The sequence below is a fragment of the Nannospalax galili genome, unplaced genomic scaffold (genome assembly GCF_000622305.1).
Source record: "Nannospalax galili isolate Female #2095 unplaced genomic scaffold, S.galili_v1.0 scaffold346, whole genome shotgun sequence".
Classification (NCBI taxonomy): Eukaryota; Metazoa; Chordata; class Mammalia; order Rodentia; family Spalacidae; genus Nannospalax; species Nannospalax galili.
Window position 1 is genome coordinate 8,357,722 of NW_008357637.1, and position 24,638 is coordinate 8,382,359.

A 24,638-nucleotide genomic window follows, 5' to 3' on the forward strand; every position below is an offset into this window, starting at 1 on the left:
TCATGGTAGAGCTGAAAGGCCAGGTCAGAGCGTTAAGGTAAAAGGAACATTCTCTTCTAGACTGGATCAGGAGAGCTCTTAGAACACTACAAGCAGGCACTCACTTGTTACAGCTATTATTTAAAGAAGACAATACAAAAAAAAATTATGCAACTGTTTTCTTGTAAGCGTAATTCTGAGCTAGAAGGGACCTGTTTAAGAGATTGCTCTGGGATGCTTATTTAATTTAAAACTGGGGTCAACAATAGCATACCAGGTCAGCTCTCCCTGACCTGTATTATATCCTGTGATGTTTGCACCTAATTAAGGTTAGTCTAACAGACAAATTTCAAAAAAATAAAATAAAGGATCATCCAATTGTTTACTTTTAACTGGGCTTCCTTGAGTTAGATTTGTGCGTGCCTGACATTAGAACCAAATGTCTAGTTTTCTCATTTCTGTGTCTAATTGAGTCCTGTTAAGAATTTAATGTCTCTTATACCTAATTCAATTTTTTATATAAACTCATGAACATTATTTTGGATGGATAAGCTTCAGTGGGTTTTATGGAAGTTAATTCTTAATTATGAGCTGCAATTTATCCAGTTGACTTGAAATCCTAAACCAGCATCCTTCTGGAATGTGCTTTTAAGGCATTTTCTGTTCCCGGCTGCTGTTGTATGTGCACAGATTATGAACTTTGTTGAAGCCATATTTTTTTTTCATTGTTAGGAAGTTGAAGAAGATGACTCACATAGTATACTTTGTAACTGAATATAAATGCCATTAATGTTACCCATACTTCTGAGATATGGATTCTGTTACTGTGTTTTCAAGCGGGATTAATTAAAAAGTGAATAGATATGCACTATGTGTGTCTGAAGAAAATATATTAATGATCTTTTCAAACAGAGAATTTAGCCCAATACAAATCTTCATTGATACGAATTTGCTATGTTTGTATATTGCGTCATAGTTTAGATCTTATTTTTGTATCCATTGCCTCACTTGATGTTTACCAACAGTCCAGGGTTGTTTTGAGTGAGATATGCCAGCATTCGTTATCTCCAGTTTGTAGATAATAAATGGGTTCAGAAAGGTTGCAGTTTGCCTAGGAACTAATAAAAGATGAAGAGAGAACTAAAGCCCAGGGTGATACTGGGGATCAGTCCCAGGGCCTTGCAAGTGCTCTTCCAGAGAGCTATACCCCCATCCCTTTAATGTTTTTGAGATCTAAATATCAGTTTAATAATCTTTTTAAAAAAATCATTGCGCTTTTGTACATTTCATACAACAGTTCTTAATAAAATTTAGGTCCTTCCCCCTGCCACTGGACCCCATGTATTCCACCATACATGTTAAGTCCTATTGAGACAAGCATTTGTACCCAGATATCCATCAGTGCAAATTTCCACTGAAGTCTAGTCAGCCTACGTCAAGATTGTAAGTAAGGTCTACTCTCCTTCACCCAGTAGTAATCAGTCTCCTAACAGTTTCCAAACTAGGAATGGCCCACCACCCATTTCCCTCCCTCCAATCTGGGCCCTTGTCTGATTGAGTTGGCATGGATCCTGTGCTCGGTGCCACCATTGCCATATGTTGGCTTCCAGTGGCCTGAAAGCCTCTATTTTCCTATGTTCATGGACCAACCCTGGCTCTTACAATCTTTCTGCCCCCTCTTCCACAGTGGTCCCTGCGCTGTGGGTGGGTGAGGTTTAATATAGGAGTCCTATCCAGGGACACATACTCTGCAGTCTCTTATTCTCTAAAACTTGGCCCGTTGTGACCTTCTGTGGGCATCACACTCTGTTTATCAGGAAGCTTCACAGGTGAGAGTTGACAGATGCACTAGTTTTCTCTCTAGCCCCTGTTCCACTATGTTTCATGAGCCCTGGGTATAGAAGTTCCATTACATATATGTCACATAGGACTGGGCATCTATCAGACATATATTCTCGGTGCGTGACCAATTGTGGAACTCTGCAGTAGCCTCCATCTGTTGCAAAAAGAAGTTTCTTTGATGAGTGGTGTCTGTAAATATAAGGATCCATATTTAGCATATGGTAAGAAATTTCATTTGTCTAGAGAGATGACAGATATAGGGTTTTCTCTAGGCTCTATAACCTCTCCAGTCATGGGTATTTGGCTGTGTTACAGTGTCATCCATGAGTTCACTCCCATTGAGAGGGCTTTAAGTTCAATTAGATAGTTGTTGATTACCCCCCTAGATAAAGTGCCACTGTTGTACCAATAGAGATAATTTTCTGTGTCAGTCATTATGGTTATTAGGCTTTAGGGCTGGGCTGGACCATTGATTGATTTTTTTCTCCCTTAGCAGCTTGCATAGTATGTCCTGTCTTCAGCAGAAGGGTCTTATCTTCTAGTTCTGGGAGATAACTAAGAGCTCTGGCAGTAGCCTGTGTTATTTTAGGAGTCTCTTGGACCACTGTGACAAACCACTCGAAGGGAGGTCTCTTATGTATATGCATTTCTCAGGGTGTTCTGGAGCCAACACATTTCCCTCTGGCTTCCCTAGCTCCCCAAGATCCATTCATCTCTACTGCCCCTGCTTCCAACCTCCCCCTGCCTTCCCAGTCCAAGTGCCTCCACTTTCCCCACGTCCCCCTGGAAACATCTGTTCCCTGCTATCTCCCTCTTTCACAGCCCTTTAAGTTTTTAAAGACATTTGATATTAGGAAATTTCAAATGTGTGAGAGAAAGAGTGAAGTCCAGCCACCTGTCTGTTAGTGGCTGGTTTATCGCCTCTGCCATCTTCATATCCGCATACCCGCCAGCTCTCATGCCGCTTGATGATAGCAATTTTTTAAATGGTTTTGTAAGCAGTTTTATGATGAGGCACAGTAATCTTGGCTGTGTACTTTTGCTAAATGGGTCTACCCATGCATCATGTGCCCTGTCATAAGAATTCTGTCACCACAGAAGTGTCCCCCGTGACCCTCCCTTCTCACTCATCTCACCCTGACTTTGGCAGTACTAGTCTGCATTTGTTCCTACCCGAGACAAGCTTTGCCTGCTCATGAACTTCACCTGAACGGTGCACACTGTTTTGCTTCTGGCTTCTTTTGATCAGCTTCTTTTCTGTGAAGCTCAGCATTTTGGCCCAAAGTTCAGTGCTGTTGAATATGGAGTTCTATCTAGCCTCATCTCATAGTTTCAGAAAGATGATTTCCTGAATGAAGAGAAGCATGCTTGTCTCATCATTGCCTGAGTCCATGTGGAGAGGTGGATGGTTTTCTTTGTGGAGGTTCCATCCACCTGCCCAATCAAAGTTGATTCTATCTGGAAGGTTTGTGGTAGAAGAGATGCCATAATAGAAAACAATTTGCCTGTAGCTAGTTGAATCATCAGTTTGTAAAGGATGCACCACCACTGTTTCCCTTCCTCATTGCCCCTAAGTGTCCTGCCTATGTGTTTTTGGAGTTGTATGATCAAATTCCTTTGAAGAGGGTACAGATTTTCTTAAGGTAAAGCACTGAAAATTATAAGATTTAGAAAACCATTTACCTGTCTCCTTCTTTTTAATGGAATTACTTAATGGTCCATTTGCTAATTAGGTAGAAGAGAAATGATCAAAATAGTTGTTAAATTACTGTATCCAGAGCTTGCATTTAATTTAATTTCATTTAATTTAAAAGAAGTGAGGACTCAACAGTAGAATTAGATGTGATGTGTTTTTCTTCTTTGGGGAATTTTGTTTGAATTGTTTTAGTCAATTATCTCTATTTTAGGTTGGAGAAGGCAGAATTACCCTTATTTTTAGCTTTCAGGGAAGAAATAGTCAAAAGTTTATACTGTAAATACTCATAAACAGAGCAGTGAAACCCAAGGAAGAACTTGTTTATAGGCGCTACTAGCTTCTTTGATCAAGAGCAGTTTCTTTCCTGAAGAAAGTTTATACGTCAATATTGGTAAGTTTCCTATTGTTTCTTTAACTATGGGAAAGGAGAGCAAAAAAAGGTAAAATTGGCTTTTATTTTACTCCTTTTTCTGTTTGCATTAAGTGGCTGCTGGTCAATGCCATGATCCTATTATTGGTTAGGAGATACAAAATGGTAATGGCAATGTGTTGTTGTTGTTTGAGACAGGGTCTCCCTGAATCCTCAGCTGGCCTGGAACTGGCTATGTAGACCAGGCTGGCCTGGATCTCACAGAGATTCACCTGTGTCTGCCTCCTGAGTGCTGGGATTAAAGGTGTGCACCACCACACCTGGTTCTCACTCTTTTTGATAATCAAATTGTTCCACTTTTAGAGGCGCCTCTTCTAATTGGCTTCTAACATGTATGTGTGTATGTGTATTTGTAGGCATGTATCTATCCTCTTGTCTGTCTTATCTGTCTTTCAATCCAGTATTTTCTTACTTCATAACAGAACTGACAGTACTGCTAGTTTTGACAGATATGATGCTCTACTTTCATTATACTTTTTTGTTCCTATACCTGGAACTGGCCATTTATTCAAGGAGTTCAGAATCCTTTTGGTAGAAATAGTATTTCAAGGAGCAGTTTGAAATGCTAGGCACTGGGGGTGGTGATGGGTGGTGATAGCAACTCTTTCCTAGACCTTTTTTTAGAGGATAAACTAAGAAGATGCCACCTTGAATCAGACAGCTTCGTCAGTTCATGCTGATGATACCAACTCAAGCTGTTTTCTTTCATGAGAACTATATTTATTTCTTTTTTTTTCCTGTGTCCTATATCCTCGTTCTTGGTGAAACCAATATAATTGTTAATTTTTTCATGGATGGATTTGAGCATAATTCATGTTAATGGTTGATGTGTAACTTATCTAGATGAAAATTTAAAATGGAGCAAACAAATCTTTGGTGTTGAAAATCAGAGTGGCAACGCAGCCACGACAGTGCATGCCCATAACCCTAGCATGAGGAGGCTGAGGCAAGAAAACTGCATGTTTGAGGCCAGCCTGTGTGGCATAGTGGGAGCCTGCTTCAAAACAGAAATGAAACAAAACAAGTTAGAATGGTAGCTTTTTGAGAAAGTCTTGACTAGAAGGCTAGTTTTTCTATATTGATCAAGGTTATAGTCATATAGTCGTATTTGTGAAACAGTGCCACATATACCCAAGAATGACTTGCTACCTTCTTCTTTTTCTTTTAATTTTTTTATGTATATGAGTGTATTGCCTGTGTGTATATAAGTGCACCCGTGACATGCAATGCCCATGGCGGTTAGAAAAGGGAGTCAGATCCCTTGGAACTGGAGTTAGGGATGGTTGTTAGCCACCATGTGGGTGCTAGGAACTGAACCTGGGTCCTTTGCAATGCTGAGTGATCTCTTATTGGTAACCCCCTTGCTACCTTATTATTTAGGAATGTTACTATTCAATAAAGCAAAGAAGAAACTCATGAGAACTAACCAAAGAACAACTTTAGAGTGAATAGGGTCAGTAAGATAATTCTGAAGGAACTAAGGATAAAATTATAGTTATAAAATTATCAAATATAACTGCAAAGGAATCTTGAAATAATGGTGATCTGTTTTCCTCCCTAGTCCTTATCCTTCTGTAAAATATTTGTTTGCACAGGTATGAGTTAGAGAGTTCAGGAAGGTGAAACTCAGATTAGTCACTGGCTTCTGTAGTACAGAAATGGCCATAGCAGTTCATAGGGAGCGTTTTGTGTTAAACAAATTGCAACTTACTTGAACCCCTCTTCAACTGTTTTCTCACTTTGATTATTCCTTTAGAGAAAGGATTTTATCTTTAGAAGTTAGATATTCAAACTGGGAATATAAGGTAAAATTCATTGGCCACACCCACAATGGTTTTCATTCTCCGTTTAGTCATGCAGGCTCTGTGTCGTCATTTTTACCAGGTTTCTCCCAGTCTCAAACTTCCATGTCGCTGCTATAGTTATTCTTTTTAAACTTAAGTCAGTTTTATTTGAGAATTTCCAGTGATGACAGCTTGATAAAAAAGAATTCAGGCACACGACACAGAGCCGCAGGGAACATTAACAACAACAAAAATCCCTTTTTCCAAGTGCGTCAATGAGAAACCTGATTCAGTGCAATGTCTGCTTCCCACTGACTTAATGGTCAATGGAATAAAGGAGGAAGCCCAACTCTCACAGTCACTGTCTGAAAGGGACAACACTTACCCAACTCCTATGCAGTACAGAAATGGTTCCTGGTATTTCAATACACAGAAAATTGAATCCACACATCCACCATGAAAGACAAAAACTATGTTGGCTTTCTTTTTAAATTATTCCTTCTTGTTCTCGATTCTAAGTATTATAGTAAACCCTCACATGCATTTGTTTACTTACACACACACACACACACACACACACACACACACACACACAATAGGCTAGGCTGTGCATATGAGGGAAAACTTAATGAGATTGGGTGACCTTGCTTAATATTATACATTCTAAGTCTATCCAGTTTCCTGTAAATTATGTGAATTCGTGTTTTCTTTAGAGCTGAATAATATTCCATTTTATATATGCAACAGATTTTCATTGTCTATTCATCTGTTGATGGACAACTAGGTTGATTTCCTTTCCTTGCAATAGTGACTAAAGCAGCAATAAACATGGGGTACAAATATCTGTATAGTAAGATATGGAGTTCTCTGTTATAGACCAAGGGATGAGGTAGTTAGTCATATGGTAACTCCATTTTTGTTTTTTGAGGAACTTCCAAGCTGATTTCCATAATGGTTGTACTAATTTTCACTTCCACCAGCAGTGAATAAGGGTTCCTCCCATTATAATTATTCTTTAAAGAAAGGTAATGTATAAGACATTTTGGCTAATATTTTTTATTAGAGAGGTTAGGAAAATATATGTCCTACACACAGTTGATAACTAAAGCAAACATTCCACGTGTATGGTGATATAGTTAGAGATGCAGACCTGAATTATTTTCCTGACTTAATACTGAAATTCAAACTTAAATGCAGAGGTGATTTTTTTATATTGCTTGTAAAACTCTGCTCATACAGATTTTAAAATGCCAATCTTGAAAGTGTGTCAGTTTTCAAATCTAAATCTTACAAAAAATGAATATGTTAAATATGTTAAACTGTTCTGAGTATTAAAATTCCCATTATACATATTGAAAAAGAAAATTGTTTTTGATTGTGGATGGGGGATGAAAAATTACCAGTGCTTTAGGACAATATTGGTAACAAAGCTTTCATCTTTATTATTCAAAATCTGTCTCCAAGGGAAGTTATTTTGTGAATCAAAATAAATGATACCTGTGGTGTCATTGTGTTTATTTAATCTAAAATTCATTTTTAAAGAGGAAGGAATGTCAATATTTTGAAATAGACATCACTGAAGTACTTTTTGGCAAGAGTGGAATTCCTTTTGATATTTTAACAGAAAATAGCTTAATAGCCTCCATCTTTAGGGTACTGGGGTCCTTATGGGTTCACAGTGAGAGGGAGAAGTCAGCATGTTTGAGTTTCTAAATCTGTCAGTGCTTATAGGTAGGATGCCAGGGCATAGGCAGGTATGTTCACTGTCTCTGAGGTCTTTTTTAATGTGATTGTTAGAGGACATCAGTATGCATGGATGTCTCTCATTTTAACTAGACTCTTACTTGGAATTACTAATTTTGGGAAAAGTATGAGTCAAGGACTCAAATAGTTTAAGGTTCAGTTGGGGAAAGTGTGTCCATTTCCACATGGTACCCAATACCCAGGCCTAAGAACTTCATTAATCTTTGTCAGTAGCTGTAGATGCAGGTTTTGGGGTTTTTTTTGGGGGGGGGTTATGGCATAGTTCCAAGTTTATAATGAAAGTGGATGGAAAAAATTAGATTTTTGAACCTTACTTGTTCTTTGATGAGAATTATTACCACAATAGATTTCTCCTAAAATGAAATATTAATGTGATCTAAGACATATAAATGGAATTACCCAATGATCATTTAAAAATTTATGTATTTATTTATTTTATGTGTATGAGAGTGTTTTGCCTGCATGCATGTAAGTGTACCTGTATGTCAGTGCCCATGGAGACCAGAAGAGCATGTTGGAGCCCCTGAAATGGGAGTTGCGGATGGTTGATAGCCATCATGTGGGTGCTGGGAACTGAACCTGGGTCTTCTGCAAGAGCAGCCAATGCTCTTGACCTCTGAGCCATCTCTCCAGTGTCCCCTCTCCCATGGTCTTTATGTTGAGATTCATCCACAATGTTGCTTGCCTATATTACCTATACTGATACTACTTGTGTCAGAAGTCTGCTCTATTTCATCTATGGATTACTCTTTCTGTGAATATTCAACAATTTCCACAACATTCTAGTCATTTCTTTTTCAAAATTATGACTATTTATTCCATCTCATAACCAGAACAATTGAAGCAGCCCATGTTCGGATTAGTACAGTGGCCGAGAGATGGCCTCAAGGGACATTGTTGTTCCTGTTTCTCTTCCATCATCTTCACATATCTTTCGTCTTGGGACTTGTATTCCTAAGATGGCCTCCAGTGCTTCCACGTCATGTCCTCCCTGGACTTTAGCTGCAGCGCTTGCATTGGCAGACATTGTGCTTGGCTTTGTGTAGCTGTTGTTTTTTTATGTATCAATATCGAGACCATGTTATCGCTTTGCGTCATTAAATTCCTCTTTAACGCCTTTCTCCAGTGTATCATAAAACATATAAGTGAGAAATTGCCAGATGGATGCAATGCACAGGACAAGGGATGGCTGTGGGTGGCCTTCCCAGTCTGGATGCACCACTCTCCCAGTGCCTCACTGTGTTCTCCCGTCTGGAAAGTCCTACAGTGTTGCATCTGCCTGGCGAACATTTGGGTTAGCTTCAAGTTTAGAGCGTTGTTAATAAAGCTGCTGTGCACATCTGAACTTCCTTGGATATGTATCCAGGTTCAGGACTGTTGGGACATGGTGTATATTACATTTAAAAGATGTTTACCAAAGCTTTTCTCAGAGTTGCCATCACAACTTTTGCTCCAACCAGCAAATCTAAGAATTTAAGTAGATTCTAAATTGTAGATGAATCAGTAGAGTTCATTCAAAATGTCTGAGGATCATGGATAGTGTCGGGGTGGGGGGGGAGCGGGGAATAAGAAATCCTCCATTTGCTTGTTTCCAGATTCTGAACCCTGCTTGCCTTTTCTAGGGCTTTGCCATGTTGCAGAGTAAACTAGCTCCACAGAGCAGAAATGTCTGGTTCCTCACTTTGTATTCTCAGGGCCAGGTGCACTACAGGCATTCTGTCAGTGCTCATGTGTGCCAGCAGATCCTGAGCTGGGTTGTAGTCTAGGAAGGCACATGGGAGCAAAGCACCATAGGCACTGATTATTGAGCAGATCTTCCAGAGACAGTTGCTCCCAGTTTTTCACATGTCAGTTTCATGATTTCTTTCATCCCATTAATCTGAGAGTCTGCTCTGTGCTCAGAATTCTTGATTTGGGCTGTTTTGTTTTCTTTTATTGTTAGTTTGGCTTGTTTTCTAATTTTTTAACATCTATTTGTGTGTGTGTGTGTGTGTGTGTGTGTGTGTGTGTGTGTGTGCTGTGCATGCACCCATATTTACCATGTTGCAGGTGTGGAGTTCAGAGGACAACTTGCAGGTTGGTTTTCTCCTTCCACTGTGTTCCAGGGATTGAACTCAGATTGTCAGGCTTGGAGGCAAGCATCTTTATTTTCCCTGCTTTGAATTTTTTTGAGATAAGGTCTCACTATATAGGTCAGGCTGTCTTTTAACTTGCTGTGTAGCCCAGGCTAGTCTTGAATTCTTGATCCATCTGCCTCTGCCTCCCAGTAGCTGGGATTGCAGGTGTGCTGAGAAGTTGGTGATTGTAGCCTCCCTCTCCTTTTTGAGTAGGACAACCTTGTGGGCCATACCATAGTGAAGGGGAGTCTGATCGCATCCTTGTGGCAGAGCTGATGGTGGACTCAGGTCAGGTCTGTATCTTGTCAGACAGCAACAGTATGTGCCTTCCAGGAAATTCTTCAATTTGTGTTTCTTATCAAGAATCATCTCTATTATTTATTTATATTTGGGAAAGAGAGTCAAATGCATGATCATCATCATGAATAATATGAATATGAAATATGTACAATGTGACTGATGGACACCTTGCTCTAATAGCAGTGAAAGCTAACTCTAGGTGCTTTGTATGTACCTGATAGTGCTGTTAAATCTGCATTACAACCCTATCAAATGGGCTCTATTAGTAGCCCACTGAAGAAAGGAAGGAAACAAAGAAAATCCTCTCTCCATAGGGAGTGGAGGCAGGATCATGAGGAAAGAAGGGAAGAAGGAAGGAAGGAAGGAAGGAAGGAAGGAAGGAAGGAAGGAAGGAAGGAAGGAAGGGAGGAAACCTAGAGGCAGAAAGGAAGCATGCTGATATAGTTGGAATGTAGCCCCTCAAGGTTGATGTGTGAGAAGCTCAGTCTCAGTGCCACTATGTGTAAGGAGGTAGAGCCTTTAAGAGGGGAGCCTAGTGTGAAGTGGTTGGGTCACTGGAAAGGACTTTGAGTCCTTGCAAGGGACTGAGGTAGTTCTCATGAGACCTCTTGGTTAGTTACCATGAAAGGATTTCTATAAAAGAAGCAATACTGTCTCCATTCTCCATGACTCCCAGCTTCCTGTCTGAGAGTAATGTGTGCAAGCTCTTTTGACCTTGCACACATTACTGTTACTGTGGGTGTTATCCACCATGAGACTTTTACCAGAAGCAAGCAGATACCAATGCCCTTCCCTTGAATATCTAAAGCTGTGAGCTAAATAATCCTCTAGTTTCCATGAAGTTTCTCAGCCTCAGGTATTTTGTTATAGTAATTGAAAACTAATACATGTATTTTTCCCAAGGTCAAACAGCTAGAGGGTGCTTAGAATAGAAAGGTAAATTAGGCAGTCATTTATTTCCGTGAGCCTCATAGAAGTTGGATATTTGGCATGGACATTTCAGTGATTGTTGTATGTAATTTTTCTGAGCTGGCAAATTAGTAGTCAAAACAGTATTATTTTTATGGAAATGGGATTTAGTCTCATCTGTTTAACCCTGTACCACAGGCTTCCACTTACTCAACAAACAGGCTCTTAACTTGTAGGAAATTGCTATTGTATGATGACACAACTTGCCCTGTTTGCCTCCTATATTTGCTTCTTATCAGTTTATGACATCAAATTAAATTTCAAGAACAGCTTTGAATTGTAATAAATGGCATTGTTCACTGTCTCAGAATTTCAAAATGGATTCTAATTTTACTGCTGCTACTATCTGTCTTAATACAGGAAGCTTTAGTCATAAGAATTCTAGCATGCTTGATTTACTTGTTAAATTTTGATGTGGTCTAATGAGAAAAAAAGTCGGTAACTGTGGAAACCAAATAGAAATCTAGACAAAGGGAGTTACTGTAAGCCAAAGAAACGGGGAAGTTTAAAATAATTCCATCTAAGCAGTGGAGGAGTGAAGAGACAGAACACGAGGAATTTGTTGGAGATTCTTCAGTTAAGACGTATATGAGCTGGGTGTGGTGGCACTTGCCTTTAGTCCCAGCACTCAGCAGTCAGAGGCAGGTGGATCTCTATGAGATCAAGGCTAGCCTGGTCTAATAACAGGTTCAAGGCCAACTAGGACTACAGGGAGATCCTGTTTCAAAACCCCCCCCCCAAAAAAAAAACCCACAAAAGACATATGAAAAATAACACAGATTAAATGACTTTATACTTCTTTATTATCGATTATATAATTTCAAAATACTGTAATTTAGGGCTGTGCCACTAGGCAGTGTTTACTGAATTTGTAACTTTATCTTGATCACAGAATGCACGTGACAGACATGTTTATATATTTTTAGTTGTTTTAAAGACTCACTTAAAACACTTGAGCCTCCTGCCCCTTGCTCAAGGATTCCATTGCCATCACAGTAATCCAAGTAACACCAGAAATGTAGTATCAGATAGAATGTTGCAAATGTCATTGATACTGAAGCCAAAGCAGATGGATCAGCCAACAGAAAATTTCCTTTGGTGCAACTGGAGTCAGGGTATAGCAGTGAGTCCATTCTGTTTGAGTTCAGGTCTTAGGTTATGTACTATAGTATGATTTGAACCTTGGGAAAGTCATTCATATCTGAGAGAGCATATGAAAACTCAATGCCACAGTTGTGAAATGAGTAGGCAGTAAGATGTCATCTGTGAGCAGAGGACTGAGTCAGTGGGCAGTTGGCCAATGATCTGACAAGAACACACTGATCAACACAGCCCTGGAGATTCACATAAGAGTGAAGTCAGCCCCAACCCTCCATCCAGCACTCACATCAGTTAACCCCAAGTGGCATGTTGCAACCTGTGAACCACTGCCAAAGTACTATCAGACTATCAAGGTGTAGAGGTTCTTTTTCTGTCTTGGCATGTTCTGTAACATGTCAGATTCTCCGATTTTCACATTTGAAATATTCGAAGTTTAAGGTATATTAAAGATGATTGAATGATTACTATAATTGTGTCTTGAGATGCCTTTATCTGAAGCCTGGGACAAGCAGCATTTTGAGTCTACACTATGTCCTGTCATGTTATGATTTATCTAACTTGGAAATGTATCCGTTACTTAATGAGAGGGGAGTTTTTAATATACCACACAGTTGTTGGCAAATCACTGGTAAATATAAACTGTGGCTTCTTTGCCCTGTAAGTGGCCCTAAAATTCTCTTGTTTCAATGAATCTTATATATGTTTTTGACTGAAGGCTTTCTTCAGCAAGGCTCATCTGGAGGCATGTGCTTGTCAGTTTGATATAAGCAATCAGTCACAGTCAGCTTTAGCACAGTTTAGCATCCTTCCTTCATAGTTGAATGAGAAATATGAGCCCCTACCATGTGTTGATGTGCCCACGATGCAGGTGGGCTTACAAAGATGGAGCAGATGTAAACATTGTCCTAAAGAGCATCCTATCTTAAAAAGAGAAAATTCACATGCCAACTTTGATCAAGATAGACTGCAGCAAGACCAGTGATTGAACAAGGCTTGCAGAAATCATGAGTCTAGAAAATTACTTCTGCTGGGCCATGGAGAGTCATTCCCAGACCCCATGGTATGAAATAAAGGGTCTGACCGGAAAAGTCTAAAAGGAAGGATATGATGGGAGGAGACTTCGAATATGTGAAGGGAAGGCTGCAGAGTAGGCAGAGCAGGTAGGACCAGGGCAATTTCAAACGCTCCATTTGGTTGAAGATTTCAAGAGGCATTTCAGAGATAAGAGTTGGGAGGTTAGTTGTAGTTGGAAGTTGGTAATGGAAGACCTTTAATATGGGGCTAAGAAGCCAGAACTTTTTCCTCTTTTCCTACTTTCAATTTTGACTGGTATTTTAACTTAAAGTCCGAACATAATGCCATTAAATAGGAAAAGAGTGTTCCTTTTGGTGGTTAATTGGGGAACAAAATATACTTTTTATATACTTGCAGTATTTAAGGTATGGGTAATAACAGCTTTTGGGGGGCTAAACATTTTTGACAGAGGCTGTCCCAAGTGCCTTGCTCCTGTCACTCAGACAGAAGCCAGCTATACCACACAGTGTGTACTTATTCTGATTTCTTCTTAGGTTCAATGCTATTAGAATGGCAACACTGGCAAGGATGGTATCAGGTGTTTGTTCTGATGCCCAGTACCACATTTGTTTGGCAAACAGACATAGGTTTATTTGAATGCTGAGTCATTAAGGTCTTTTATCTTTCTTCCCAATTTCCTGTTTAGCATCTTCTTTTTGGATTAGGCCTGTTGTGAGCAAGGAGGAGACCATTGATTTTTTTCCCCCGGGAAAGAGCAGTCTGGCCTTTTCCTGTTTAAAGAAATTGTGTTAAAGAACCTGTGGTATGCATCGTAAAAATTCTCAACTTGATATTTTTAACTATAGAAAGTGGTTAGAGAAATCCTATCAGATAAGGTAGAAATACTTCTCACTTAATCAAGGTATTAATTAGTGAATGGCACATTGTTGTTCAGATTCTCTAGATAAATTATTCAGTTGACTTAAGCCTGAGATATGTGGGCAAAGTCAGTTCATTTTGATCTGCAGTGATACTTAGTAACCTTGAGTTCAGGCTTTGAGAAAGTTATAATAATAGGAGGCACTTTGTAGTTTTATGGGTTACACGTGTAGATTAATTCAATACTCAGCAATCCTAACAGTCAGGTAGATACTTTACTCTCTATGTCTGTACAGGTCATGAAACAGAAGCATTAAGAAACTGTGTAACTCACCCAAGGTCACATATTGGCAGTTAGGATTTGAATTTAGGCAATTAGGTTTCAGGGTTTTTAGCACAATTTCATTTAAATTCATAAACACTAGTAAGGATGCACCTTGGTTTATTAAGTAAGCATAGTATATGCCTAAACATTCGTGACTATATCCTCTGTGAGCCTGAATTTAAGAAATTTCAAGCCGACATGTGACGCCTTTGATCCTAGCACTCAGGATGTAGATTTGTGAGATCGAGGCCAGCCTAGTCTCATAGAAAGTTCAAGGCCAGTTGGGGCTATGGGGAGACCCTGTCTCAAAAAGAAGGGAGGGAGGGAGGGAGGGAGGGAAAATTTCTGGCTGTTACAGTATATAGATACCAGAAACCTATGTAATTCCTCATTTGTTGCTCATATATTCTCTTTTAAAGTTGCTCAAAACTCCCTGTCTTCGTGCACCTCTCTGTTCCTTAGAGCCTCTTTACTTCATTTGCCCTCTTATCACTTCATGAGCAAGAACATTTTCTTTGGAGTCCATTTTTAAAGTGAGATCATTTTCTCACTTAGGCACATTGTGGAGTCAAGAACAACAAAGCCACCGCGGGTTGCCTTAACTGGGCTATCTGTTAGACAAGGGTCCATCACCTATAGTTCATGCCAGGGTGTGTGTTTGTTTGCTTTGAGATGTGGTCTTGCTGTATGGTTCAGGCTGGCCTAGGACTCATGATCCTCCTACCTTAGCCTCCTGAGTGATGAGATTACACACATGTGCCCAGCTTGTCAGGTACAGTTTACAAACTGAGTTTTACTAGAACTCAGCCATACTGGTGCATTTGCACATTGCCCGTGTCTGCCTTCTCCTATGATGACAGGGTTGCATCAAGTAGACAACTATGTAGCTCCCACAACCTAAAATATTCACTGATCTTTACAGAGAAGTTTTTCTATTTCTAAAGATACTATTTTCACAAGTAGTTTGTCCCAAGCATGTTTACAGTGCTTTAGAACTAATGAGTTTTTCAATGTTTTTATAACATTCATTCAACTGAATGTCAGAAATGTTGAATGGTTTCTGTAATATTTATTCTTGGGATGTGAAATAGAAGTTGTCAAGGGAATAATAAAATTGTAGGCTCTTTAAGTAATCAATAACAAAATTCTGATCTGGATAAGAAATCTGAATTTTTGTCAAGATTAATAAAGCTGTTTGACTTTTACCTTAAGAGAAAAAAGCAGATGCTTAATAGGGGCCAAATCCTTTTTCTGCTTGGTCTTTGGGGTGTAGAAGAAATGGAGTACTTTCCCCTCTATTTAAGACATTCATTTCGAATGATGTTAGATGCAAACAAACAAAAATCTGCAAAAACCGACTAGATTGTAGAAGTAGACGAGATCCGTGAAATTACATTCTGTGTTGAGTAAATTATTTGAAGTGTTCCAGTGTGGCTTATCCAGTCCATTGTCTGGTCCTTGGTTCTTCTGCAGATTCAACCATCCAAGGATTGGAAATAGTTTCTACTCTAATGATCTTGTAACAGACTTTTTCCTTATCATTCTTCCCTAAACAATATAGCCTAACAACTCAGCTGTTTATATAGCGTTTGTACTACAGTAGGTATTAAAAGTAATTTAGAAATGATTCCAGGTATGTCCACTCTATGGGCCACTGGCTGCATGTGTCCCAGAATACCTTATTTAGAATGCTATCTGCTATAGTATTTGTAGATGACAATGTCATGTTTCAAAAAGGTTGGACACCCCTGAAAGTATACAAGAGAATGTGCATAGATTATATGCAGATAGCATTCCGTTTTATATAAGGGGTCTGAGCATACTCCGAGTGTAATATCTGAGGAGAGCCATGGAATCAACACCCTGTGAATTGTTGAGGTATGGCTGGATCATATTTTATGGATCATATGCCAGAAAAAATGAATATGCTCTATTTCTCCTTGGTTATTTTGGTAAGAAATTGTGAAGCCAGGGCTAGGGCTGAAGCTCAGTGGTAAAGTGTTTGTCTAGTAAGTGGAGGCCCTGGATTTGATTTTCAGCAGCACAAAAATGAAGGGGAAGAAGGGGAGATGGAAAAGAGGGAGGGACAGAGGGACGGAGGGCGGGAGGGAGTCTGCCCGCCCTCCGGCTTCCACTGTCCTCTGGCTGGCAAATGTGGCCTTCTGTGTTTCTTGCCTCTACCTCTAATTTACTCAGCAGCTGGGTCTGCCACCTGAAGCATGATCATTTGACAGTTCTGAACTTTGCTTGTGTTCCTTTCAGCTCCCACAGTGAAATGAATCTTTCTCAGATATTTGAGTTCTGTGTGGTTCCAAACCTCCTGTGGAGGCCCCCTCCCTACTCTCCTGTTTTACATGTGAGGGGAGCTCTGAGCCCTGGCCTACCAACTTCACTGACTGTCTCATGACTTTTCATGCCCTGCTCACACTGTTTGAAATGCCTTCCATTCATCCACACTTGTCCATTTCTGCCTAAGTGTACTTGTCTGCCAGGCACCTCCTTTTTCTGAGCACGCCCTCTGATCCTCTCTCAGCCCACATATTCTGAACCAGAATTCATATTTCCATGCCATGAATATCATAACACATTTTCTGCTTTGTAACCTAAAAAGATTATTCATCTGCTTTTTCTTGCTATCTGAGGCTAAATTCTTAATGGTATAACAGAAGGATCCTTGTTATTTCTAAATTCTCTTTATTGTGTGGTTCTATGTTTATATAAATAACTACACATTGGACTTATTACTGAGTGAATCAGTTAATCGGTTATGGCAGATAAGAAACTTCTGATTTGTTATTTCGGCTGGTGAATTTTAACTTCTGTGATATATAGTTTCATTAATTAGATCAGATACATTTCAAGAAAGCCTAGTTGTTAGGTGAAGATGATTTGAATTTGTATTTTTCATCTGTGGGAAATTACCCCAGCACAAATTATTTCCTAAAATTGATTGGGTTGTAGCACTTGTATAGAACCCTTGGTATATTTGAATTATCAGAGGTAGGAAGAGGAAAAAAAAAGTTTTTGTTTGTTTTTTTTGTCAAAACACTGCTATAGAAGGGGTGGACCACAGTGATCTTGTCCCCAGTTTTCAGTTAGTGGTGACAGTAGACAACACAGCCAAGAAAGGTCTTTGTCAAATGAAAAGCAAAATAGAATGTTTAACTCTAAGCTGAGACCAGTTGTTCTTAATGGAAGCCATGTAAGCATTGAAATAAAACCAGAAACCACACATGTGGAGGAAGCAGTTAAAATCTCATAGTTCTTAATTTTGTTGTGAAATGAATTTTGTTGTGTAGATTACGAGCTCTGTAAAATCCTCTTGTGATTACTATGGTGGTTTTTATTGTTGTAATTATTTTACAAGCCTCGCCTTTGTTATTTCACAGAGCGATAGAGCTTGCGTTCTCTGGTGTCCTTGCCTTTCACACGTTTGTTAGTAGCTACCTGGTACAGTCTAATCTTTGATAAAGTTTGTTTCGGTCTCTGATGGGCTTGAATGGAAAACAAGAGTCATTGGAGAATGTACTAGACAAGAACATGGTGTATGGTGGGCAGAATTCAGGCTGTGGGAGGATTAGTCATAGGGCTTGGAGGAAGACTCTGATCATTGACTTCCTGAGTAAGCCACTCAGAAGAAACTGGTGCCAATTCACCAAACTCATGAATGAGATTTTCCAGGCTCTTACTTGAGTATTGGTTGGTGTGGGAAATTTTGTTCCAATCAACTTTCCAACCTTTAAAACTTTGAATTAATTAATGCCTCAGGAGGAGGATGTTGGAAGCCTTATGCTCTGCAGAGGTTGTTGTTAAATTAGAACATGACTCTTTTTGTCAGCTAAGATATTCTTTAAAAAAAGCATCAATTTCAGGTATGCTTTTAGGAAGAATCATTCCTGTCCTGCCTTATGTGTATTTCTCACCTGCAGTTTTAAGATTTTATCTTCAACGTGTGTTCTCACAAGGAGTAATAAAGCTCAGACTTTGTGAGCCTTTGGACTTCTGCCCTACAAGCAGTTTTTGTGCAAGGTAAAACAGGACCCGGGGCAGTTTCTTAATTAATAAGGTTGAGTTGCCACTTTGTGAATTCACTATTTTTTTAATAAAACAAAGTATTACTCACCTGGGAATTTGGAATGCAGATGTGACTATTTATATACCTGTCTGTCCTCATCAAGGTTTGGAAGCCAAATTAAGACATATATTCATAATATTCCTGAACTTAACTGACTCTTGGAGATGGCTGTGTAGTAATTTTTAACCTAGAGTGCTCAGTCCCGTGGAAGGTCACAGCAGGCATTCTCATGAACATTAATGAAAGTTTTAAAACAAGCCCGAACTCCTTGTCCTTGGCACTGCATACACAATGCAAAAGCAGGTACTTTTGTGTTCTTAGTGGCTAAATGGACAATAATAGATTGGTTTCTTACAGAGCACACATAAATTACATCCAGATCATTTTCCTATGTTAATTTCAACACGTGGTGGGTGAGGGGAAACATGAACATGTGTGGATGGATAGGATATCTAAGCTCTGCTTCCTGCTTTTGAGCATGTATTCCCCTGGTGGTAGAGATGATCTATAAATACAGATACCTGTGAGACCAAGTCATCCTCACATGACTAGAATGGACCAAAAGTCCCAGACGAGGGGAGCTGATGCTTTTCTAGCTGAGAAGATCAATGAAAGAGCTCAGAATTATAGTTTGGAGTGAGATTCTGAAAGATGTATTGGCTAAGACGATAGAGGAAGAAAATAATGAAATGGGAAAATGCTTCTTGTGCTCAGGTCTGACTTGTGTAGACTGAGGATACACACAGGATATGGGATAGAATGGGAAGGAGAGTTCCTTAAGTACAGTAGCTAGATTCACCCTGTTCCCCTACCCCCCCAACCCCATTGCTGCTTCTTAATGGGGGAAATGGAGGGAAACCTTGATCAATCATATTCTGTGATCCTCTATTCTTCTTCACCTTTTCACTTTCAGATGGTAGGAGGTTGTAGAGAATGACTAGGAAAGAAGAAAGGGGATGGGGAGTGGGCCAAAAGGACTTCCGCATAGCCCAGGAGTCTAACTACATTACTTTCTCCTTCATTTTGTTCCAAAAGCTTGACAGAGTCCATCACTGGAAAGAGCAAGGAGAAGGTGGCTAGGGGAGTTTCTGTTCTGAACGATTTCTATTCTGCCATCTGCCACAATTAGTTATATGAGATTAAAGGGCATAAATGGAATCCTGTTGCCAAAAATAAAAAGGTGTAAGGTTGACATACAGTCTTGATGGGTGCTAACTGCACTGATTTTATGTCATTGCCATTAATCAACAGTTAGATATTTTTAGATCTACAAAATATAGATATGTAACTTACAACACAATAGATTAGCTTTTTTATTTAAAAGATGGAGAAGACTTTGGAGGAAATAATTTTTGGCAGAAAGATGTTATTTAAAGAAGCAACCAAACTGGGCATGGTGGCTCAGGCCTGTAAAACCAATATTTAGGTAGCTAAGGCAAGAGATTGCCACAAGTTCCAAGCCAGCCTGGCCTACAGGGGACCCTATCTCACCCCCTCAAAAAAGGAGCCAGTTCATCCATAGCATTCGGGATGGACAGACCTCTTTTACGATTTCAGTAAGTCTTGATCTGTCAGAGAGAGAATAGGAGACACACTTAAAAAAAATCAAACCTAAGAAGTAATTTTTATTATAGTATTTACTTTTTTCTCACTGAGACAGTTTCCTGATGGAGCCCAGACTGACCTCAGAATCCTCTTGTCTCAGCCTCCCAGGTGTTGGGATTATGGATGTGGACCACAACATCCAACCTGAGGAATGATTCTTCATATTGTCTGGTGAAGAAATGAGCTTCCTAGAGAGGTCTATGACTTGAAGGAGAAATCTGCTTCTGTGTTTCAGGGTCAGAGAGTAACTAATGAAGGCTCTGCTCCGGGGATATTTTTCTCTATGCTTAAAACGAGCATATCTATTTTCCAATTCTGCGTTTTTGCTTTCAGAGAATATGTGAAAATTCAAACCATATTCTTTTTAAAAATTGTTTAATTTGTTATTTTTATTTTATGTGTATGAGTGTATTGCCTGCATGTAGGTAAGCACACCTGTGTTGTGCAGTGCCCACGGAGGTCAGAAGAGGCTGTTGGATCCCCTGGGACTGGAGTTATGGACAGTTGTTAGGTGCTATGTGGGTTCTGGGATTCGAACCCAGGTCTTCTGCAAGAACGACCAGTGTTCTTGACTGCTGAGCCATCTCTCCAGCCCCTAAAACCATATTCTTTAATAGTATAATCAACAGGAATTCTGTGCTCTGTGCTCAGAGAACAAGTTGTGCACATGTGTGGGTCTTTATCAGAGCCTAGCCATTGAAGATTTACGTGATAAGACCACTTCATGTTTATTATCTCTTAAGCCCCATCTGACTTTCACATTCAATTGGAAGCTGCTTGATTCTAGACAATGTACTTTGCCCTCTCTTAGAGACTATTGCTGCATCATGTGAAAGGTTCTTACTTCAAACTCTGGCCAGTGTAATTATCAATGAGCAACGTGACTGATTGCTGAGGAGTTCAGTGGTTATGTCTTTGCAATTGCATAAGACTGAGCCAAGGAAGTAAGAGCTGAGACAGTTTCTGGTATGAGATTTCTCTTCCAAAGATATATTGGTTGAGAGGGATTTTCTGATTGACTATAGGAGTTGTCCTGAGAGTGTCATGTAAGTTCTGTGGTGATGCATTATATGATTGTAATCTCTCTTTTCCAGGTTCTGCTCTTTACTGGGAAAGCAGCAAAATAAGGAAATTAAGGAGCCGTCCTGTAATTTACTGAGATAGCCCATCAGTGTCAACGTTTGTCAGACCGTGTCCCAAGAAAAGCCGAAGGCATCTGAGGACAGAGCACTGGGAAGCAACTCTGATGGTGCAACCAAGCTAGAAGACTTTGAGTCCGAGGCACAAGGTGAGTGTGAAGAAGGCACACTTAAAGCTAAGCAGGGTGAGATTAGATAGTGCGGAATAACTGCAAAAGATGATGACACATTACCAAGTCACAGGGAGTGTTTCTTTATACTTCTTGTATATCAGATCTTAAAATATTATGTCACAATCTTGGTAATGTTTGGTCAACTCAATAAAAGGTTCTGTTTTATTTTTTTAAGGATAGGAAGTATTAAAACATGCAAAAATGTTTGTTAACTTTCTATTTCCTGTCTGCAGTCTATTGTTATGTGGAAGCAGGACTCTACCCCTCCTGTCTTGAATAATAGCTTGCAAACCTCATCCTAAACATGGCTGCAGTGTCACCCTTGACTTCTTTACATAGACACATGCAGACAAATCCACATGGGCATGCGTGCATTTTAAAAATGCATCTGGTTTTTACAATCACTCATAGGAAACAGATCCTTGGTTCATGAGACCGAAATGCTAAGTACAGAGCCAGAGTACTTACTTCTCATCATCCTTGACATTTATACTTGTTAAAGGCATCTTTAGAGCCACTTACTACATTCCATTTGACAGTTTGCCTTCAGCATTTGGACACACCCCTCCCTTGTGGTTGTGGTGTTAGAACTCTTGAGGAAGTTTTGCCAGGGGCACATCCTCCACTCCCACTTGCTCACCTGGGCATAGGCAGGGGTGGTGGTCTTAGTGATGCTAATTCAGATACAATGTAATTTGGGGAATATTTCTCACGAATCCTGATACCACCCTCTTTTTTTGCTTGGACTCGTGGGAGCTCAGGAACCAAGACTCACTAATAATTTAGCATAATCATTATATGAGATATGATATTAGAAGCTTTCTATTGCTATAGCTACATTAGTTTGAACTATATTTTAAAGCACTTTGCAAACTAGTAGGTCACAGGTAAAATTTCAGACCACTTCATAATCTAGAAAAAAACTTCTTTTTAAAAATCATAAATTGCCAACATATGAGACTACAAAAACTTCATGTTAAAAAAATCAGAAACTGCTGTTAGAAAATTTAGAATGTGAACTAGCATTATAGATCAATGTACCTGCCAGGCACCTACCTGAAAGCTGGCATTTGAGAGCTCTGCCAATGCTTTTCCTCTCCTTCATGAACTCACTTCTGTGCACTTTAACACAGCACTGTTAGTCTTTATCCTCTGCCATTATTTTAGCATTTATTAATTTATATAAGATGCATGAGCTTTGAGAATAGTAACTTATGGACTTAACAAGCTTGCCCAGGAAGAAGGAAGACTTTTCCAAGGTGTCCATTGGTCTTAGGCGATCAGAGTGCATAGGGATGCCATCAGAATTGTTGTTTTCAGGTGCTGACATTGTCATCTTAAGGTTGGGTAATTCATGGCCTGAGGGTTCTATTTGCCTGATTTGACTGTTGTGCTCCCACAGCTTAAAAACCAGCATTGAACTGACTTCTTTTTGAATAACATCTGTAGGGATATAGAGTCCATTTTGTAACCCTCATATCTGGACATGAGGGTGATTCATTCAGTGAGCCATCTGCTATGCACTCTATATATGCCTAACTTTCTTTCTTTCTTTTTTTTTTTTTTTTTTTTTTTTTTTTTTTTTTTTGTTTTTTTTTTTTTTTGAGACAGGGTCTCCCTGGCCTGGAACTCACGCCCAGCATATGTATAACTTTTGACAGGGAGAAATATTGTCATCAGATTTAGTTGTGTCCATTAGGTTGTGGTTAATCAAAAAACCCAGGTCCTCCACAAGACAACAAACATTCTTAACCTTTGAACCATCTCTCCATCCCCAATTTTTTCTATTCTTGAAAATTACCATTCATTTAGATATATTTTTCTTTTTGGTCTTTTTGAGACAGGGTCTCCCTGTAGCACTAGCTATCCTGGAACTCACTATGTAGACCAGGCTGGCCTTGAACTCACAGAGATCCACCTGCCTCTGCTTCCTGAGTGCTGGGATTAAAGGCATGCTCCACCACACCCGGCTTCACTTAGAAATATTTTAAAATTATAAAAAATTAAAGATAATAGTATAGTGAGCCCCGTTGCTTACTCACCCAGATTCACCTACCCCCTTCCTCTTTTATTCTGAAGTTGCTCTGGTGTGTTGTATGCTTCCTGCAGTGCCTCCTTGGAGGTGTGTGTGGCTGGGCTGTAGCACTGTGAGTGATGCTGCCGTCGCAGCAGCTTCATCCTTATCCCTCTACTGTGGTCAGGTTTTCTCCTTACCTAAAGATTTTACCAACAGTACTTATTGCCTGAATACATTATTCTACTTGGGATTATAAAAATGATGATTCTTCCTCCCCACCCTATCATTCTTCTAGATCTATTATTTGGGATTATTTTGTAAAGGTCTTCCCATTCAGCCAGTATTTGGTAACCCTGAAATAGTTCATACAGGAACAACAGGATAAATGCTTAATATTTCCCTTATAACTGAAAAATTCAGAGTTGGTGCATCAGTTTCTTTAAAAGGTAATAAATGGCCGGGTGTGGTGATGCCCTCCTTTAATCCCAGCACTGAGGAGGCAGAGGCAGGTGGATCTCTGTGAATTGGACGAGCCCAGCCTGGTCTACACAGTAAGTTCCAGGCCAGCTGGGGCTACAGGGAGACCCTGTCTCAAAAAAACCATTTAAAAAAAAAAGTGGTAAATGAATGATGTTTCTTTGCATTTTTTTAGGGAGAATTCCCTTTTCATGAGTACGAATGTAAATTTGTGGATTTTTAATATTTGTTATGTTTTTTTAATTAGTTGCAATTTTTGTTGTTTTTGATGCTCAAATAAAACTTCCTTTATTCTCCGGGAGCCCTTCAGGTTGGCTCCTGTGTATACTCAAAGAAGGGCCTGTTATACTGAGCCACACTGAACTTTACATACTGAACACACTCATACAACCAGAATTAGACAATACCAGATACAGAGCATCTCAGAAGCACTCTTGTCTGTTAGTTTCTTTAGAGTTGTTTTTAGGTGCAATCATAGGCTGCCTCAGCTCCTGGAGCATGAATACTCACTATCCTAGGAGCCTTGGTTCCTTTCATTAGGAAAGAGATTTTAGAAACTACACCTGGGCATTGGAATCATCAGTGTTACTAGGCCTTTTCAGGGACAGAATAGGAAATGCTTACATTAAAAAGAAAAATTAAGCCTGAGTGTGGTGGTGCAGGCCTTTAATCCCACCACTTGGGAGGCATAGGCAGGCAGATCTCTGTGAGATTGAGGCCAACCTGGTCTACACAGTGAGGTCCAGGACAACTGGGGCTATAGAAAAATCCTGTCTCAAAAAGACAAAAAATAAAGAAAAATTCATATAGGTTTTTCCAAGTGAACATTATGGAGTTTTAATAGAATTTGATTTTCTATTTTCTTACATTGAAAAATCCTGGTTCAAAATAAGATTATGAAATTATTTACTTTTCATTCATTATTAATTATTTATTAATAATCCTATCCTTA

At 39.5% G+C, this 24,638-nt stretch overlaps 1 protein-coding gene across 6 annotated transcripts in view; it reads left to right on the plus strand.

Moving 5' to 3' along the window:
* The window catches only part of Osbpl6 (oxysterol binding protein like 6), a 216,951-nt gene that overhangs the window by 66,820 nt on the left and 125,493 nt on the right, over nt 1–24,638 (plus strand). For all 6 annotated transcript variants that reach the window (XM_029557255.1, XM_029557253.1, XM_029557252.1 and 3 more), the window contains one exon: nt 20,975–21,168. The gene's annotated coding sequence lies outside the window, so the exon portion shown is untranslated. The remainder of the gene's footprint in view (nt 1–20,974; nt 21,169–24,638) is intronic.